At 31.6% G+C, this 21,049-nt stretch overlaps 1 protein-coding gene across 3 annotated transcripts in view; it reads left to right on the forward strand.

Moving 5' to 3' along the window:
• Positions 1-1,382: 1,382 nt before the first annotated feature.
• LOC139086441 (cadherin-99C-like) overlaps positions 1,383-21,049 on the forward strand; it is a 60,803-nt gene continuing 41,136 nt past the window's right edge. For all 3 annotated transcript variants that reach the window (XM_070634899.1, XM_070634900.1, XM_070634901.1), the window contains exon 1: positions 1,383-1,940. The gene's annotated coding sequence lies outside the window, so the exon portion shown is untranslated. The remainder of the gene's footprint in view (positions 1,941-21,049) is intronic.

A 21,049-nucleotide genomic window follows, 5' to 3' on the forward strand; every position in this document is an offset into this window, starting at 1 on the left:
TAATCGCTGATAGCAACAGCAAGCAGCACCAACAATGAGAAATGAGAAGCAACAAAAACCGATATCTAAATTAATTTAATGAATCGCTTTTCGAAGGAATTTGCTATGTCTGATACCTTTTTGCTTGCCTGCTTGCTTCTCCTCCATATTCTTCTTCTTCCCATCTCCCCCTTTTGCTCATTCTCATGTCGCTTGGCAAAAGTTAAATCTCAAAAAACATAATTTATAATCTCCTGCTTTATTTTAATTTTTTTATTACAACTTCTCCGTTTTTTTATCTTACGGATGAAAATAATAGCAATAATATCATGTATATCCATCCACAAAGAATGCTACTACAATTATATAAGAAGCTCATTCCTCTTGTTTGTTGTCGCAAAATAAAATAAAAAGTAAACGCAAGTCGCATGCTATCCGTATGGTGAATTTTAATTCTGTATGCTGTGCGCGCTCTGTGGTGAATTTCTTTTTCACATGTTCGTACGTAAATGCTCAACACACATACAATGATAGAAAAGGTAAACAAGTGATTGAGTGTTGTGATGTTGCCACTGTCTTTACATTTACTACGAACATTTCTTTTAACACGTTATACACTGTGGGGAATTTTTTTGAGGACTTTTTAAAAGTTAGATGATTTTTTAAGGATCAAGATGCGGAGTTGTAAGCAATATTTGGACTAAAGGGTCTTTTTCTACATTATTTAGTCTTATTTCACATAATTATGTCTCATTCAACCAAAACTAGTCTCATTCGACCAAATCTAGTCTCATTCGACCAAATCTAGTCTTATTTGACCAAATCTAGTCTCATTCGACCAAATCTAGTCTCATTCGACCAAATCTAGTCTCATTCGACCAAATCTAGTCTCATTCGTCTAAATCTAGTCTAGTTCAACCAAATCTAGTCTCATTCGATCAAAGCTAGTCTCATTCAACTATAGCAAGTCCTATGTGGTCAGATTTGATGTCATTCGACCTTAGTGAGTCCCATTCAACCTTACCAGAGAGATTCAACCTCAACAAACCTCCTTTGACCTTGGATACTCTGATCAAACTCTAATAATCCTCATTTGACACTACCAAGTTCTATTCGACCCTAAAAATCCTCAACTTAATTCAAAAAGTCAACATATCCCTCTAATCAGATCAACTCCTTCCTCAAAAAGAAATTCCCCTCAGTGTCCATAACAACAAAGGAACAGGTTTATATTTTCTCATACTTGTACGTTAACACACAATGTATTTTTCATTTCTTCATTCAGAGAACCCAAAACAACAACAATGAAGTTTTTTGTATGAATGAATGAAAATGAGAAAGAGAGAAAATCATGTGAAGCAGAAAGACGATCGTACAGAATCAGTTGCAGTTCGCAAGTTGCGGTGAACGCAAGCATTGAAATCTTTTCTCTCAGTTCCGTGGATGTAGTAAAGAATTAAAAAAGAGAAAAAAATTATAAAGAAACGAAACGAATGTAATAATTGATGTAAAATTAGAAAAAAAAGAAGGAAGTAAGGTTGAATAGAACTATAGTTAAGTGAAGTGCATAGATAAAAAATTTCTTAGAAGAAACCGAAAAAAAATAGGAAGAAAAATTAAAAGAGAATAAAAAAAAAGATTTTTTTTTGTTTTTTGTGAAGAAACAGGTGAATGGATGAGTAAAGGAAGTGCTAAAAAAAATATTTACCTGGGGGATATATCCTATAATTTTGAATCATTACATTCTGAAATAAGATAAATAAAGGAGGAACTTTGATCTTTTCCTTATAAGCCGAAAAAACCGAATGGATAATTACTATAAAATTTATAGTGGTGATGAAATACAGATAAAATTAATGGACATGTGTGGTGGCTACCAACGTTAAGAATTGAGAAATAATAATATAATAGAATTTATAATCATAAGGATAATTGATTATCTCATCGGATCAATAAGAATTGTAAGTACATGAAAATATACTATAAAAATAATGATAGGGAGGAGTTCGGAAATGATGTTTGAGATTATTTTGAAGCGAGGCTTGCAAAATTGAACAACTTTTTTAATTTTGCAAAAATTTAAATATTTTACTTTTCAATTAAAAAAATTGAAAATTCAGAAAAATTGAATTTCATTTTTTGTAAGAAATTTAAAACTGAATTTTAAGAAAATTTAAATTTAAGTTTTCTTAATTTAAATTTCAATTTTAAATATTTTACTTTTCAATTTAAAAATTGTATTCGAAATTTCATTTCAAAATTTAAGAAAAAATTGAATTTTAACCTTAAATTTAAGTTTTAATAAATCCAAATTTGCGAAATTAAAATTTTTGGAAAATTCAGAATTTTCAAATTTCATAATTTTAAAAAAATCTAAATTTGCAAAATTAAAAATTCCGAATAATTCTAAATTTTCAAGTTTGAAAGTTTCAAAAAATTCTAAATTATCAAAATTAAAAATTTTTAAATTTCATTTTCGAAATTTGCAAAATTTTCTAAATTACCTTCAATTCTCAATCAATTCTTTCCGGAACTCCAAATCTTAAATCTCAATTTGACGTCATTTTCAAAATCAACTTAATACCAATTTCCAATTTCACTGCCGCGAGTCGAACAAGAATAAAAAAGAAACATAAAAGTAGAAAAGGGCAATAGCAACAGTAGATAATAATATTTATGAATATTTAATGATTTCGCGATCAATCAATCAACTTATGGTACCCCATTATATGGTACATGAGTACAAACTCTAGTGAAAGATTTTGACCATGAATTATTATTTTATAATCATCATTTCAAGATCAGAAATTTTATTTCTATTTCTATTGCTATTCACCGCACTCTCCGCCTCGAGTTTCATCTAACATTTACTTTATACTTTTATGTTTTGTTACTCAAAAAAAAAAAATTTGATAGAATTGAAAAATTTGAATTTAAATAGGCATGATGAGATGTGTATTTCGTCTATCATGAGCTTAGAATCATACACAATATTTATTTTGTTGTTAATATTGAAACATCATTTTAGAATAAGCTTAATTAATAATACATAACAATCACATTACGTTCATATCCAATGAACTTTTTGAGCTTGGGCTTTATGATTATCAAAACATCATCATCATCTACATCATCATGATGAGAATTATTGTTGATAGCTTTAATGAAGTGATTATACAGGAAGTCTATTCTAATGAATTTTTAAGAACGTCTGATTCTCCTTATTCTGATCAATTCACTCTCGTATGAGAAGTCCAACAATAACAATAAAATAAAAATTCTCGTTTCTTATAGAAAAATCACAGAGAATTAAATAAATAAACATGAAAAAAAAAGGAAATTTTCTTATTTTTATTATTATAATGATCGACGAAATCATCTATCGGCTTTGAAATGATATTTCTATTTTCTTTTATCTTTTTCCGTATGTTTATTTTATACATTACACATTAGATGGAATTTTTTGTAGTGAGAACTTAATAATACAGCTAGGGGATGTGACTGTTGTGATTCCAGTTTTGAGATTTTCTTGACTTTTTATTGAACAGATGAGTTGGTCTGATAGTTTTATGATTTAATTTATATCGTATTGGTCGTAAATTAAGATTGAGGATGTTGATGAGATCTGATTAGAATTGGGGACTTTTAGGAATTAATTTTGAGATTTATTTTGGAGATTTGTCATCTAATTTTGTCGTATGATCTTCAATCTCTTGGCTGAACGTCTCCAGGGCGGCATGACTCTGACTTTGGCTAAATTCCACCTCAATCTAGTCACGCTGCACTTTGAACTGGCTATTCATGCCGTGTGCCTTTTGGGTTAAACTAAAACTCAATAACCGCAATTCTGCAACTCCAACAAACCCTAAAAAGCGCATCAAATTCAAAAATTCCCCAATAATCACGTCCAAGCCATCTGTCCTCAAAAATACCACAATGCAATTCTCTCATCCATCTCAACACCACAAAACTCTCACGCCTCAAAATAATAATTCAAATAAAATCATCAAACCTGAGCATGAATATTCAAAAAATTCATTTAGATAGTTTCTCCGCCTTGAAAACAATCATCAAACCTCCTCCATTCATTTCACTTCAAATATGTGAAAATAAAAATTTCCTTTTTTTTCTACAAATCATTCAGACAATTATCATGATAATAATACCTAATAATAACAGCCTAAGTATGAGTTGAGAATAATTAAACCTGTATAAATAAGCCTCAATTTCTTAGTCATCATGTGAACTCCTTATGTGTGTTTGGGGGGGTTCGTTATCAAGTGATGTGAATCACTATTTTAGAATTCTAAGAATTGCTTAATTTTCGTCCGTTTTGTGATGTTGTCAGCCGTCTAGAGCCGACACGAAGCTATTAGGATACTAATTTGAGCTGCTCGGAATAAAATTTTCTGATCCTTACATGTGTCCTGTCACTAGACTTGTCCACCTTGACATCACTTCCAAACAAACCCCCTTTCAATAAAAGGTATATTATCTTGTGTACTCAACCATTTAGCATGGATGAAGGAATTCTTTTAATGTGTTGAAATTAAATTTCTTTGTTAACAACTAAGAAAATATTTTACGGGAAGTGCCCTTGAAACATATTTTCGACATAATTGGAATAGTTCTTTTTTGGGATCATGCAGAGGGATTTACTATTTTCTAAAAGGATATTTGGAAGTGCTGAATGAAAAAATTCGAAGAAAACAAACAAATCTTCCAAGAAATTGACAAATTTATGCCTGCACAGTTAGTCAGGAACGGAAGGTAAAATACCTGAGATTAAGAATCTTTTGTTGTTCATTCTGCTGCAAAAAATGTCCATTCTTATTGACAGGTTTGCCTCATTCATCAGAGATTCTAAAAGAAGCAATAAAAAATTAATTCCTTTTCAAATCAAAACATCCTTAATCCCAATTATATCTTTATATTCCATCCATTTTAATCTTCGGCAGCTAACACAAAAAAATAAGTCTTAATTGAGTAGAATTTCAGGTTTTCTTGTCAATAAGTTCTTTTTATGGTCATATTTTATTTCATAGATGAAAATTTATCAAAAAATCCCAATCAATATTGCTCTAAATAAACCATAAGAAATGCCAATAAAAAGCTTCATAAAGACATAATTAGTCTCAATAAATTGAATACATCTATTGCTATAAATCTTGTATATAATAAGCTTCAAATTAGAAATAACTTTTATCATGAATATAATATCGACAGAAAAGTTTTTATTATAATAAAAGAGATGTTTAGGGATTGATGTTGGGTATTGAGGTATTGAGCGCATTTGTTGAATGATGCAAGCAGTAGCGGAGTATGAGATATGGTATTTGAACTGGGTATATCAGTCTAGGATGATTTATTTCAACTGCAAAAATTCCTAATTTTGTATAGAAGATCATGCTTCTGTAAAAAGACGTAAAACATGGAGATTAAGGATGATGTACTCAGTAGAAATTGTAGTCTGAACAGCACGACATAGTCTTTAGGGCTCGACTAAGTTGCTATGTTAACAGCGAAAGGACAAATCGGCATAAAGGGTCAGTATCGGTTATCATAGGCTGTGTATAGTCAATTTTGATTAGTGCAACTCGGGCGAGGACTTATGGAGATTTAAATCAAAATATTTTGAGGACGGAACTCATTTTTGTGTAGATTTGAACCGAAATTTGCAAGACTTGCTAAAGATCGTCCATAATTTTGAATATTTGTACTTCATCAAACTAAAATCTTGCTGAAATCCGACAGTCTGACCAAAAGACAAAGTGACTTCCACCCAACATCCTCAAAAACCCTGTTAATTTCAATCAATTTAAAATAATTTTCATATACATATTACCAACATTTATCAAACAAGTTGGATGTCTCAGTGAATGTTCATTATATTGAACAAGGAATCAATATGAAGTCAGTGGAGGAAAAAAAAAAGATAGAGCAAGGCAGAGAGGAGAAAAAATGTTAAAGATTTGTATCAGAGCAGCTTGTGATGGAAAACAATCGAACATGTTTAAAGAATGTATAAACACCACATATCATTTTGTCCAAGATTCTCAAGTGCTGATAACAATTAATGAAATGATATTGTTATGAAATCATTTTGTATGTTTTTATTTTTATTCCTTCTTACTACTCTGTTGTTCATCTTTCATCTGTCTCTTTCACCTCATCTTGATGGTTGTGCTTCACCATGAACAGCCGGGCATGAAGCTTGTTGAAATTCCTTTTTAACTTTAACATTCGCGCTTGTTGTGTTTTTTTTTGTCTCTTTTGTTTTCCTCTTCATTAATTTCATTTTTAGTCTTTTTTTTGCCACTGGCTGCGAAGAATCCACATAAAATGTATTTTAATGATTTACGAATAAGTCTGAGAAAATGAACGAATCATTTATTAATGATTTCATTTTTAATTTTGGTGTTTGTGAAATTTTCTCTGGGATTGATCGTAAGTTGGGTTCATTAAATTAGAGATTTTTGGACTGTTTGGTCTAGTTGCATGCTTAGGAATGGTTTACTAGAGTTCTGAAAACCTTGCTCGTGCAAAGAGCCTCACAATACATTTGACAGTATTGATAGCCTTGCAATACTGTTGACTATATTAGAATGGCCAAAAATCAGGGAATCAGTCATGTAAGATGCAGATCATATGTGTTGATCCTCATTATCCTTTACAATGCCTCTATCTTAGCACTTACACAATACATACTCTTGCCAAATAACATACCAAGTTCTACAAATGTCAAGTTTTTAACTAGACATAAGATTTCGAATTCCATTTGATTATGGACCAAAATCTGAAAATAACCGGCACAATGCTGACGTCAGATCAATATGAATCCTGATTCTGTGTAGATCTGGCACCAAATTGTCATGATTTTGTTTTCATGCTCAATTTTAGTCCATTTCTGCTACCATCTAGAAAAGTAGGGCAAAATATACCAAAAATACTAATTTAAACAGGCTACCATGCCTATATATGTCTCCATTCTTAACAGCCAAGCTATAAAACATGACCACAGGGAGTCCCCAAAAAATCTCAGATACATATTGCACATCATAACTAAATATCCCCTATCTGCCTTCCATTATCTTCCTGCTCCCCATTTATTTGAGAATGGGAATCTCTTTCTTTCATATCTAACTAAGATCTTTTAGTTAATTGAATAAAAGAATATCATCGCGCATATGATTGTTCATCTCCATACACAGCACCGTTTGTGTATGTATACTTCTACGTCGACAAGATCATTTATCATAAGTCCATAAGTAGTTTTTTTTTTTTGTTTAATTATTATTATTTCAACTTCCAGCACTTCTCTTCTTCTGGTCCATAAAGAAACTATGCGACTTTGGAATTCTTCTGTGTACTTCTTTCCTTTCTTCTTTCATTTGATGATGAAAAAAAAAAAAGTATTTTTGTTCATTTCATTTCCCATCTCATTTAATCATCATTTGATAAACTCACTGAAGTAGAAATAAAGTAGTTAGTAACCGTAGCCGAGTGAAGAGAAAGAAGGGCTTGCGATGGAATGTAATCCAATTACAAACAAAAAGACAGAAACTTTTTATTTTTATTCCTTTTTGCTGGAATTTCTTCTTTTTTTTTAACATTTATTTATTTTTGTATGTCATGATGCGGTCATCGTGAAATTTAATTTTTTTAAATTGATGCAATTTTTTAAGGTTTTATGTCCCGTCTCTTAATTTTAATGTTAATTGAAATGATATGAAGTAATTATTGAAAGAGACTTTTTTTTGGAGGTTTTCTCATGGGAAGGAATTGCTATTGTGTGGGCTCGGTGTGGAATTGAAATGAATTGCTGAAATTGCAATGCTTAAGTTAATAAATCAATATTGTTGAATGAGTTTTGTTGGGAAATTATGCTTGGAGGTGCAACAAACTTAACGGTCCTGGGTTCGAATCCCAGTATGGGAATCAATTGAAGCATTCATGCTGAATTTTGCATTCTTACCTTCATTATCCTCTAAAATTGGATAATAATCCAATTATCTTCATAATAAGCCCCACTTCCAAGAATGGCACCCAATCCAATCCAATTAACATGATATCCCCTAACTTACCAACATCTCTTGCGTGATAACCAGAACTTTTCCATTCATTCCCATACCCATAAATTAATTTTAAAAACGGCTCATCAACGTTTGATTTTATCGCATATAACAATTAATAAGTTGAAGATAAAAAGAATTTTAACATTAAATATCCATTATTAATAAAAATTTCTCGATATGTCATTACCATGCCTTGCTGCTTCGTTCTTTTTTTTTATCAAAAAAATAAGGCAAGAGAAAAACATAATAATACAAAATAATATTAAAAAGAGAATCCGTTTTGCTCGAATTATTCGACATCGGCATTAGAGGAACGAAGCATTCACCTGCTATAGTTTTACGGATTAACTCCAGTAGGCAAGAATCTCGAGAAATAAAAAAAAAACTTGTGAACTGGTTTTCATTCTGTTAGTCACACAAAACAAAGATCTTTCTTAATCTCGCTCAATCGGTTCTCTTTTAATATATACTATATTTTCAAATTTAATGATGATCTCCAATTCTTTTCTTCTTATTGCTCCAAAATCTTCTGTATATCTCAAGACTCTACCTTTTTCCAACCCGAATTATATAAAGTTACTGAATCCCAGCAGCAAATAACGTGAATTTCATATGAAATCGAACCAAAATAAATTCAATTGTCACACTTGAGATCGGAGAACAATGGATTAATAATGAAATGAATTCCGTATTTGATATTTCAATTTTTTTTATATATTCTTCTCTTATTCAACTCTTTCTACCATTCCCTTCCTACCAATCTTCTTCATTTAATTTGAAATCAAAGTATAGTTCCTGTGTGGTTTCATTTTATTATTAAGAACCACATTCTTGACTCGTTTTTACTTTTAAATAATAATAAAGGAAATTATTCCTCGAGTTCTTTCAGGCGAAACTCTTTCCTTTGTTTTGTATAAAAAAGAAATAATTTTTATAGAGTTAGAAAGTCCTTGGAGAGGGAGGATGAGGAGCATTTTAAGCTATACTAAAGCAGTAATCAGTTTGCACTGGAGAGGTCAAGTTAGATTTAATCGAAAGTCTGATCAAATTCAACAAGTTTGAATTATACTTTTAAGTTACTCTAGCAAGGTCAAATCCAATCTATACAAGTGAAATTAAATTGCAATTTCATCAAATCAGGTCGAATCAAGTCTGGAAAGTCAAATAAGATCAATTTCAATTTATTTTGGAACGTGTCAAGTAGAAGTAGTTTGGATCAGAGAGAATAAAGTCGAGTTAGATTAAATCAGGTGTAATCGAGGGTTATAAAGTCAAGTTAAATTATGGCTCGTAAAGTGGATACGATATAGCATTTAGTATTGACAATTGACGAAGGGAAGCCAGCGATATAGCTAGTTATAGACGTTAACTGAAAGAGGCCATGAATCACAGCAGATCTGTATGATCAGCGAATTAATTAAGCACAGTGGATACAAACAGTTTGCTCAGAAGCATTCAAGTGGCTTATCGGATGCGATTTGATTGAAATTATTAAGTCTGGCAAACTGCTCTTTAGACATAATTTAATTATGTGTCAATAAAGCAAGTTTAAAGGAAATAACCGATCAAAATCATACAATTCTGGTCAATTCAAGTAAGAATTGTCACCCATGTAGTCTACAAGGGTCAAGCTATGCCCTTATCACATCCAAACAGACAAATTTAGCATATTTAGCAAACTATGCAAAATCCAAAGTCTCGTTAAAAAGCGAGCAAGAGCAAGTATAAAAGAAAGACAAAACAGGCGTACGAGCATACAAGAAAGAACAGAGGAAGGTAGGAATTGACAAATCAATAGAATTTTTGATCTTATCTGCAGAAAAAAAAATTTTCTTTCTTTTATCGCACATTCAAACATGAAAATTTTAATTGAGGCATGAAAGAACGAAAAGAGCAAACGAGTTAAGGAGGTTTTAAATTCAATCGATGCTGGAATTTTTGCCTCTCTCAATTGCAATAAATATATATACATAAAAAATCTCGGCACATTGCATTGTCTCCATTGAACATCTCCTTTAATTCTGTTCTTCGCATAAGTTCCCCCTCTCCCCATATTCATATTCAAGCCTTCAAAAATATATATTGTATGCATACATATTTTGTGGATGTTATTGTAATACCATACTTGCATTCATTTGGCATCATCATCATCATATAATACCATGTGAAATGTATCTTACGCCTCCACATAACCTGCTTGAAATTCCTTATACCTTCTCTCTCTGTCTCACTGTTGCTCATTTTAAATCAATTAAAATGCACTTTTATGCAATAATTTATGTCAGTTATAAAGAATGTTTCTCTCTTGCGACTTGAAGTCAAGAAAGCCTTGAATGCTTTTATACATTTCTGATTTCATTACATGCTGCAACTTTTTTATGTATATTGAACTAAATTGTCGTACACAAACCGCACATTTTACTATTATTTCTTCTACAGTAAGAAATATCTAACACCTTACAATTTGCAAACTCTCACATGATTGCCATGTTCGCGCGAGGATTTGCATAAAATTACAACTTGAACGTGTAGACGAGCAGTCGTCGTCAAGAAGTCTAATGTCGATTGCACATTTGTATTTTGTTGTTCTTTTTTGTATTTAGAAATGTGAATTTTTTATTTGCAAAGATATTAATTATATCCATTTAGGTAGGTGTGACCTTACAATCTACGTTTTATAGCACAGATGTAGTGTATTGTTTTATGATTTTGTTCACATTTGTTGAGATTTATCTGTGGATGATGTCAGGTTATGTGAATTGTAGTTGGAGTTTCAGCGCAAATCGGTTGATCGATCAAAAATCCGGCATCGTGCCAGAGTCATACCAGGTTGAGGCTGGATTTAAGTCAAATCTGGTACCAATTTATTGTCATCACAGCCTAGTACCGGATTTTGAATCGATTAATCGGCTTGTGCTATTCGGGTTGACCATAACAGACTACTATCATGCCTGTATCACATGTCTGCTAGAATTCCTTAAGAATACCACTTCATGCGCAGCTTAAGAGCATCTAGCTCCATCCATAAACTCGTCCGTCACTTATGAATCACCCCACGATCATTACAACCTATTTGTTTATAATTTTTTGACATTTTAAAGTCACTTTAAATTAATACGAACTCAAAAGAGCCAATTTCCATATAAATTGCACCAAATGAAGCTCATTCAAGCCATCTTAATTATCATCAACTCGAAAATTTCATGTCCCTTTTACTTTTATTCAATTTTCTCAACAACTTAGTGCAATTTTCAGTCATATAATCTTTTGATTATGTCAATTCTCTTTTCAAAAAAAAAAAAAAAGATTGCAAGCTTCAATGATTACATCCACTCCTTCCTTTCATTATGCTGCATAAAAAGCAGAGTTTCTCATGATATAGTGACATAATTTCTACAGCATCTCCAACATCTCTCATCTCTCTATGCAATCTTCATTTTTTGTTGTATATTACTCATTATCTTCTTGTGCTCAGACATTGCATTTACTTTACTTTCAGCTTTAATGAAAAAAAGCAGCATCAATTGCCTTATACAAAAAAAATTATATTTGTATATGCTATTCTCATGAGTAAATCATCATGTATATCTCAATATGTTTATTATTACTATTTTTTTTTTTGTTCGTTGCCATATACGAAAATTGCATGTGAAGAGACAGACGAGAAGTAAAATATGTAAATAATCACGACCGTTTTCATAAAAGGCGATAATAAAAAAGTTTCCTTTATCATATTTTTTTTTCGATGGTAACAGGAACTTTCTAAAGGAAAATAAAGTTTACGTGTTAAATTTGCAATATATAATTTGCGCTCGGTGGGACAGAAGAGGAGCGAGAAAAAGTTAATAACAATTTTTTTTTTTGTTCGCTGAATTTTTTATCGACGTGTACCTAAACGAGGTCTACTTTCTCTCATCTGTCCTCGTTGATAACAGCAGTCGACGATCTGCTATTTTCTTTTTAGTAATAAATAAGTTCACACAATATGGAATTTTGAAGTGTATGGGGATTATTCAGCAGAAGCGTAGCCTAAATAGTGAGGGAATGACCAGCTCTTAGGATTCAAAAATTGATCCACATTTTTGTACCATATTTTATAAAATATATCGAATAATTCGATTTAAGAGTGACGAACTTAATAGGAAAATTGCATAATCAATCGAAAATTCAGTCCCAAATGACTTTGACTTAGTGTCGGACTCTTTTTACATCTGGCATCATGCCATAGTCACGCTTACCTGGTGCCGAATTTCGTATCTATTAACCAACATGTGTGAGCCGACTCAAATTTCATATGACGACTTCATCAAATCGAATATTCTATATAGAATATCCAAGTCATCTTCTAGCTCTAGTATTGAGTTTCATTCTTGAAGAATTCGATTATTGGCTATTGAGTATGAGTAAAGTATCAATTGCGGAATCAAGAGGGTTTCTAGACACTTTATGAGAAAGATTTTAGATGCTTAGCAATATTCTTAATTTTTGTGGAGTGTTCAAGTCTCCATCAGGCCATATTTTAGATGATTCTGAACTAAAACAAGTATTCAAACTGGAAATTGGTCCTATTTCAACCTCCTAGACCTATCCATGGAAGTTGGCGGCAATCATGTCATCTAAGCTTGAAGACAATCTCTATGACACTGCTTTGAAGTTCAGTAAATAAACAGTTCCATAGAAAGTATTCTCAATATAGTCCCCCAATATCAAATCCCTCAAAAGCCATCACTCACAAACAACCCCCATTTCCATATAAATTAATATGGAGTCTCCATGACAAATCAACTGACGAAACAATGAATTTATGACTCTTTTTTTTCGTGTGCGGTTTATTTCTCGTGCTCTCGTGGAATCAAGAAAAAATCTGACTTTAAAATGTGATGAAAAAGTTTTTTGCGCAAAACGAGTTTATTGAATCTTAATTCATTTGAGATCTTTTTATTTTCACATCCAAACAGACAAGCTGGAATAGCATTTGAATAATTAATTAATAAAAAAATGTATATATAACTCTTAAATCTGTTATTTTTTTCTTTAACGACATATCTTATGCTAGAAACTGATTTTTTTTTTTTACAACTTAATCATTTGCATATACGATCGCGTGGAAATGTAGATGATGTTGATGAAGAGATGGAAATAAGAGAGAGATGAAGAAAAATGTTTCGATTTCGAGAAACACAAAAAATAAAATAAGAAATAATATCGAAGGAAATGAAAAGAAAGAAGTCGAAACTTGATACCTTGTCTGATATCGTTCATATATTAACAGATCGACTACGACGGCGGCGGCACAAAACTTGCTCTTATGTTAAGACAACACAGAAAAAAATATAATTCTGATGAATTACATAAACTGCCCATTATCATAATAAACACAGCACGCACGAGCATTGTTTTTTTTTCAATTTCCTTTCTTTATGATGATGATAATCTCATAACTTTGTTTTGGTGTCATCTATCATGTCATCGCTGTCTGTATAAATATTATAAATTCTTTATTCCAATTTAATCGAAATGTTTTTTGTGTAGATATGTGGATGTCCTGATTTATCTTTGGTTTTCTCATTATAAATGAGAACATGAGAAGGAATTTAGTTTGAAATTAGCTTGAGTTTTGGATGGAATTGTAGGGAATTGATGAGATTTGTCTGTGTGGATTGAGGTATGATGCTAGTCGAAGGTATTCAGTTAAGAGTTAGGCTTCTATGGCCGTATGATTAGTCAGAATATGAGAAATTTGTCAAAGTGTCTTAGAGTTGAGCTTCAATTCCTTAATAAACCAATACATCGATCAGTTCAGATCAATTGTGTTCCAAAATCTCACATAGAAGTCCTAAGAAGCTGACATTCACTTGCATATTCCCGATGTCTAGTGCCACCCTATCTCTTTCTCCTGCTTAAGAATAAACCAAACTTAAACCTAATTTCCAACATTTAATGACTGTAACGTCGATGCGCTCTATGACTCCACAAACATCCTCAACCCATAACTGATCTCTAACTTAATTTTTACATATTTATTATTTATACATCTCAATATAAACGACAAGATGAAAACAATCCTGAATTTTTGACAGACTTGATAGATAAAATATTTATTTAAATTGCCCCGAAATGAATCAATGATGATGAATTCTTAAAGCCAAGATAATTAACTTCTCAAGCTTTTAATATTTATTTCTTGAGAACCTGTCGATATTTAGTTAAGAGACTAAATCAATTTACAACATACAGGCTTAGCCTACAAAAATATAGTTTCTAATTTCTTCATGTCAATCGGTGTATAAGAAGAGAGATGATGGAAGAAGGATATGAGTCAAGGGATGGGTATTTTGGGGATTTAGATAATTAATACTCAATAAATTATCTATTTTGTGACTGGAGAGGACAAGAATGGCATCAGAATACTTATGATAATTTCTAATGCCTGGCACATTTGTATCGTTACTGACATTCTTACTACATGAGTCCATGATCTACAATTGATGACTAAAGCTGATTTAAGCTAGAACTCTAAATGATTCTGACTTAAAATTTGCATAAAATTCTGCAAAATCACTCCAAATTCCCCACCATGTGTCCATACCAAGTCATGATTTTAATTTCTTATTTAACTGTTATCTTCTATTTCTCCACACGACTTTATAACATCCCCAATAAAAAATTAAACAACATCGCCAAGTGTATTGTGTGTCGATTTTTATTATCTTCTAGTTTTGTTTTTTTTTTTACTTTGATGGATTTCTTTTATGGATATTGTGACATAAAAAAAAATTTATATATTTTTATGACTCACAACTAACTCAATAAAGGCATTAAATTTCTTTAATAATGTCTTCTTTTCTATACTGATTTATTCATAATTTTTATTGAGGATTTCTAATTACTTTTGTAAATGTTGGCTTATTTTCTGGAAGCTTTGATCTGCGTGGGGGTCGTTCAACTGTAATAACTAATAGTTGGATGAAGAATAGGAGGTCTAGAGCTTTTTGTTGCTAAAAAGAGTTTAAGCTAGTCGTCATGGTGCCTTTAATACTATTCTAAGTCTTGCGGTCAATGTCACGGAGCCTCAAGGACACCTTCAAGTCATACCATCAATGCGGCGACTTTCCAGTCATCACGGAGCCTTCAGAACATCTTTAAACATTGTCGGTATAAAGACAAGCTTATAATTTGCTTAATATTAACTTCTAGGAACTGATTACTATGAATACGTAGTCAAGTCATCAAAACTTAGTCATAAAATCGCATTTTTAGGCATAAATCATTTATGAATAACCCCCAATCCTCCCCTTTTGATTCATTTTGACATTCTACAGATTTATATCATGATAAGTTCAAGTATAAGATATCAAGTCCGAAATTGATACCATTACTTTCCATTGAATGACACATGGTTTACTATTAAGTTACAATGTATGTAATTTACACTTTGTACTAGCTTGTTCACATGAAAATTTATTTACCTTTCCATTTCAATTAATGGACATACATTTTTCATGAAAAATGTGATTGAGCTTAAAGCTACAAGACTTTTATTGTCACTGAAATACATTGTGGGTCTATGACTAGATGCTGTTTAATTTCTGTATTTTTATTGGCGACTCAGCGGCATTTGATGAATCTTACAGAGTCGTAAATGTCAGGTCAGTAGAAACTTAATAAAATTCTATCGGCACCGCTCGATAAATCTTTCAAGTCATTTTAAAATCTTTACCTTAATCTGCTTAAAAACATGAGAAAATGCTCGCAAAATTTATAAAATCATAAAAAAAAGACTTCCAAAATAGAAATGCAAATTTGGCTACAGATTCAGAACCAAATATTCAAGTCAAGTCCATAAAAAAAATATTCAACAAAAAAATATTAATGTGAAAAATCATTTATTTCTCCCATTTTTTATTGTAATTAATGTATGTATGTAAATGAGTGAAAAGAAGTCAATCGAAAGTCATTAATGGTGAAATATTGAAAACTATTTTCAGTCGATTACGTTTCACAAATTAATGTAGCATTCTCAGTAATATCGTTAATTGGATGGAATACTAATAAAGAAACACCTGATTGAATATATTCTTGTGGATGCAGAGTTGGTTGATGATGGGATGATGGTGATGTGGTGCTGCAGATAGATTTTAATTAGTTATACTAGAATACAGTCATCCTAGAAGGTAAATGGCGAGGAAATGGCAAATAATTCAGCCTCATGGCAATATAGGGCCTGATTTCATGAATATGACCAAGATCAAGCTCATACTGGCATGTACCCGAATTTTTCATTACTTTAACGACTTGAGCTTATCGAGTCTATAGATGCAATTGCACTGCTGCATCATATTACCGATCAATCATCAAAATGGCATAGAATACCCCCATTTACACCAGGAAGTTCACTTTCCCAAAAACTACTTCAGCAATTCATCACATCTCTTAGTCTAGACCTTCTGATCATCCCAACATCCAAACACCCAACACTGCCCTGCATTCATGAACCACTTAATAAATTTACAGGCTTACAAGCTACACTCACAAATTCTTCAAATTTAATTTATTCCACATAATATTCATAATTTAAAATTAAACTTAACACCTATAATTTTCAAGCATATCATTTGCATGCACTCGCAAGAACCCAATACCAACCCACTCTGTATAAATGCAATTCAAAGGAAGAAGGGGAAGAGCAAAAAATGGAAATTCCTAAAAAAGCTCATGTTAAAAATATGATAATTAAATTTCTTATCTTATCGATAAATTTCTCATTCTCTCTTTCCTTTCTCGTATGCAATGCAGCTATCGACTGTTCTTCTTAGTTTTGTGAGCAACGATAAGAAAAATACAAAATTAAAATTGAACGAGATCATAAAAGACTCACATTTTTCATTTTTGCTAATTTCAACACATTTCTTCTTTTTCGACTCATTTTCTTCATCGTTAAGAGACGATGGCAGTTAATGAACAGTCGTCAGTCAGTGATCTATCGTAAAAAAAATCTCTTCATTTTTTTTTTAATGCAATAAAAAATTCTAATTAACTTTTCTTTCATTCCTCATCAGCTTCTCTCATGCATTTGCTTCATTTTTGTCGACGACTCTTACTCATGGGCAATATGTTGCCTGGCTTTTTTTCTGCAATAAATTTTATCGTACGTCATTATGAGCTTGTGAAAGGAAAAATAGAGTTTTGATGGATTTTTATAATTTTTTTTTTCGTAGCTTTATTATTCATAATGATGATGGTTGATGAGAAAGTTTACAGTTAGTTAATAGTTTAAGGTTTTTGATAACTCACTATATTCTGTTTCTCTCACATATAAATATACTTTTATGTGCTGATCTGAATGTTTTTCCCATAGGCATTTTGTATAGAAAAATATAATCGGTGCTAGAGATTTTTTTAAAAATGAATTAAATGTTTTATGAGATCATCTTGTAATGTGTTGGATGGTATTGATGGGATTAAGGTTTTATGAGAATTTTAAGGCTTTTTACGGAACTGGATTTACAATATTTAAATGATTTACTTAATTACTTACTTCAGTGGTCGTATAGATCAATTGTGATCCATGGTTAGTCTCAGTTTGTGTCTAAAACTGGTTATATTACTGGTAACTGCTTGCTAATTACTGATGTCAAGTTCATTACCATCTCCATCCACAGCATCTTTTCACTAGCTCTTAGGACGCATGTGTGATCGTAATTTAAATGGCATTTTAGCAAAAATTTAACAAAATTGAAAATTTCTTATAAAATGATAAGGAAATAATTGAAACCTCAAGTTCGAATCTTATAATTTACCAAATAATTTCAATAAATATTCCATAATGCCATTTATTCGGCTTTACACAAAAATTACTATTTTTTGATATTTTTTGCGTACATTTCTCCAATCCCAAACTTACAATCATCTCCAAAAACATACTAACTGCTCACCTAATGATCATTAATCCACACAAAATTCATATCTTTAACATTTCAACAACCTAACTGAATCCAGAATCTTTAACAAAAATTCACCACAAAAGACAATCTAAAAGGCCAACAAAAGCCCGTTATATTTCCGCAATATGCAATCAATTAATCTTCATTCTAAAATATTCTGTTGAAATGGTAATTAGAGTCTACAATCATACAAATCATGATGTCCATTTACCGCAACTAAATCTTATTCATTAAACTGCTAATTTCTTTTCATTCTTATTCCAATCGGATCTCTTTATTTGTTTTACTATGTAATTTTAAGTTGAATCTTTATAAAATGATATTTAATGGCATCTTTCACGTTCTATTCAAATCCACTCCCTACTCATGCTTTACTTCTTCTACTGCAATTTGCAAATTAGAAACAATTACATTCCGATAGATAATTTCATTTCATTTCCAGCTATCTATTTTGTATTTTTTTTTCTTATTCAATTGTCGAGGCGTTTAGGTATAAGCAAATGTGTACATGACATGCCACTTACCACATCAATTTTCACATTACAAACATGCTCGGAATATTTTTTTGTTTTTTCATTTTAAGAGCATATTCTTATGTGAATTGGGTTAATGATTTGGAATGGATTGGGTGGGCAGTTAAGGAGTTGATTGAATAATTTTTGCTAAGAGGGAATTTTTTTTTTTTTTGAGGAATTAGCGTGACTAAAGTGATTTTTGAGTTTGCTGATTGATCATTGGAATAATTAGAGTACGGCATGAACATTTGGATGATTCTGGACGAAATTTATCAGAAGTTGGACATTATTTTTGAAATCTGCTTGAGTTCTTCCATGAAATCTCATATTTTTCTGAATATTCGCTCAGAATCTGCTATAAATCTGGTGAAATTTTGCTGCAATCCGCTCAGAATCAGTCAAAATCCGCTCAAAATCCTTCAAACTCGGCTAAAAATCTTATTAAAATCTAAAAACATTCAGCAAAATTTTAGCATGAATTCTGGCAAAATTCACTTGATTTTTCGCAATATCTGCTCAAAATCAGTCAAATATCCGCTCAAAATTAACCAAATATCCGCTCACAATCTGCCAAACCTGTTAAATTTGTTCAAAAATTCACTAAATTTCTCCCAAAAATTAGCTCAGATTTCATCAAAAAATGCGCCTTAACCATCAACATCCACAACTTTCTAGTCACATTTTTTCATATCACTTAACTACATACATTAACTATTCACAATAAAAAGATGAATGGAAATGAAATAGTTTGAAATAAATATGTATATAAAGTAATATAATCACAACATCAAATTGTTGTGGCCTGTCTAACGGCAAGAAATGTTACATTTCTTTCTATCCACTGTCACATTGATTGACATGTGATTGCAGCATGAAGTCGAACAGCATAAGGAAGAAGTTTCTTTTAAAACAAACGAGAGTCAGCAGCGCAAAAAAAATCAAATAATTTTCTTCTCATTTATATTCTCTCTCCATCTCTCTCATCACATCCCATCCCATCCCGTTCCTTTATTTTTTAATCTAACTGTAATGACTGATGCTTCTGCGGGTGCCTCGCGGGGCAATTTGTGGTAATAATTGATATAATTTTTTTATTTTGTATATGTTTGTGATGAGATGAAGGTGAATGGGATAAACAAATAGCTCAAGAATCATCTCCACTTGCTGCCTACAAATTCATGTGAAATATTCCACAATGATGATCAAGAATGAAAGATTGTATTGAAGGTAGTGGATGAGAAACAATAATAATAACGATGATGGTGCATATATAGTATCGGTAAATTTCAAAAGCATACGTGCCATAATTACAATGAACTGTGAGTAAATGCGGATGCAAGAGAAGACGCTAGAAATTAGTCAGTTATAAATTATGCATTAAAGAAAATATAAAAAAAAGGTCTTAAGAAGGAAGAAGAAGAAGTAGAAAAAAAATCTTGAAATCAATATATGTTGTGCATATAAAGTGCAGTAAGTGGAAAAGGAAAAAAAGTATCACATTAACAACTTCATTTGCATGTCTTCAAAGGCAGTACTAAAAATATATAGACATGCAATCAACCGACTGTAAAATAAAAATTATTTTTTTCTGCTAAATTATTAACATAAAAATGAATTCTTTTTTATCGCGCTCCTTGGAAGGTGCCTAAAGCCTGAAAATTGTAAGCAATGAGTTAGGATGAGATTGTGTTAGATGGATTAGGAGTTGGAGCGCTGTTTATGGAGGAGATGGAATTGGAATTTCAATCGGCGTTGACGTGAAATTGAGGTTCTTCAATCTACAGTCCATAAGAAGCAAAGAGACCGCTTTTTGGTACCGTAGTGGCATTTTTGTACCATTATAGCATGCTCTTTGCCAGTTAGATAGTGAAAATCAACTAGTCCTGTTTAGTAGATGTGGGTTGGCTGCTAACTCTAGTGGACATACTCATACTCACCTAAAAGATCGTATTCAGGAGTAAGCTAAATCAATATGATTAAGGACCCACAATTTAGTGAACACAATCATGAACATACTTCTTATCTGTTCGGGTAAGAATCCCTGAAAACAAGAGTAGAGAAATTTAGACTTATCACAGCACTAAGTCGGATTAATGTAGGCTTTAGTATAAAACAGACATCAAATTGGAAATTTTTGAATAAATTCTACAATTTTGAATTTCAGAAGCTTAAGTTATCGATGCTTGACACGTTTTGGCCTTCGTAGATCTTAAGTTAACCTGAACAATGTTATTATCTAACACTCGGGCAGTGTCAGTCTTCATTCCTATTAATTTTGCATCAGTAGTTGAGCGTCAGTTGACATAATCCTATTATAAGGCTCAAAGCTTCTGAACCCTCCAGAATTTGCAACAAATTTAGAAGATTACATCCGAAATTACAAATTAATGCAGTAACAAACAGACATAAAGTCAAAATACATCCATTTCCATCCTTTAATCCAACTCAGCAGCACTAAACAAGCTCGCAAAACCAAAAACACATTTCAGCAGTAATTATATTCATTCAGTCTTACCTCAACTTGCACAAACCATAA

Source organism: Chironomus tepperi, unplaced genomic scaffold (genome assembly GCF_022539635.2).
Source record: "Chironomus tepperi strain 1889 unplaced genomic scaffold, CSIRO-AGI_Ctep_v1 contig_85, whole genome shotgun sequence".
NCBI classification, from domain to species: domain Eukaryota; kingdom Metazoa; phylum Arthropoda; class Insecta; order Diptera; family Chironomidae; genus Chironomus; species Chironomus tepperi.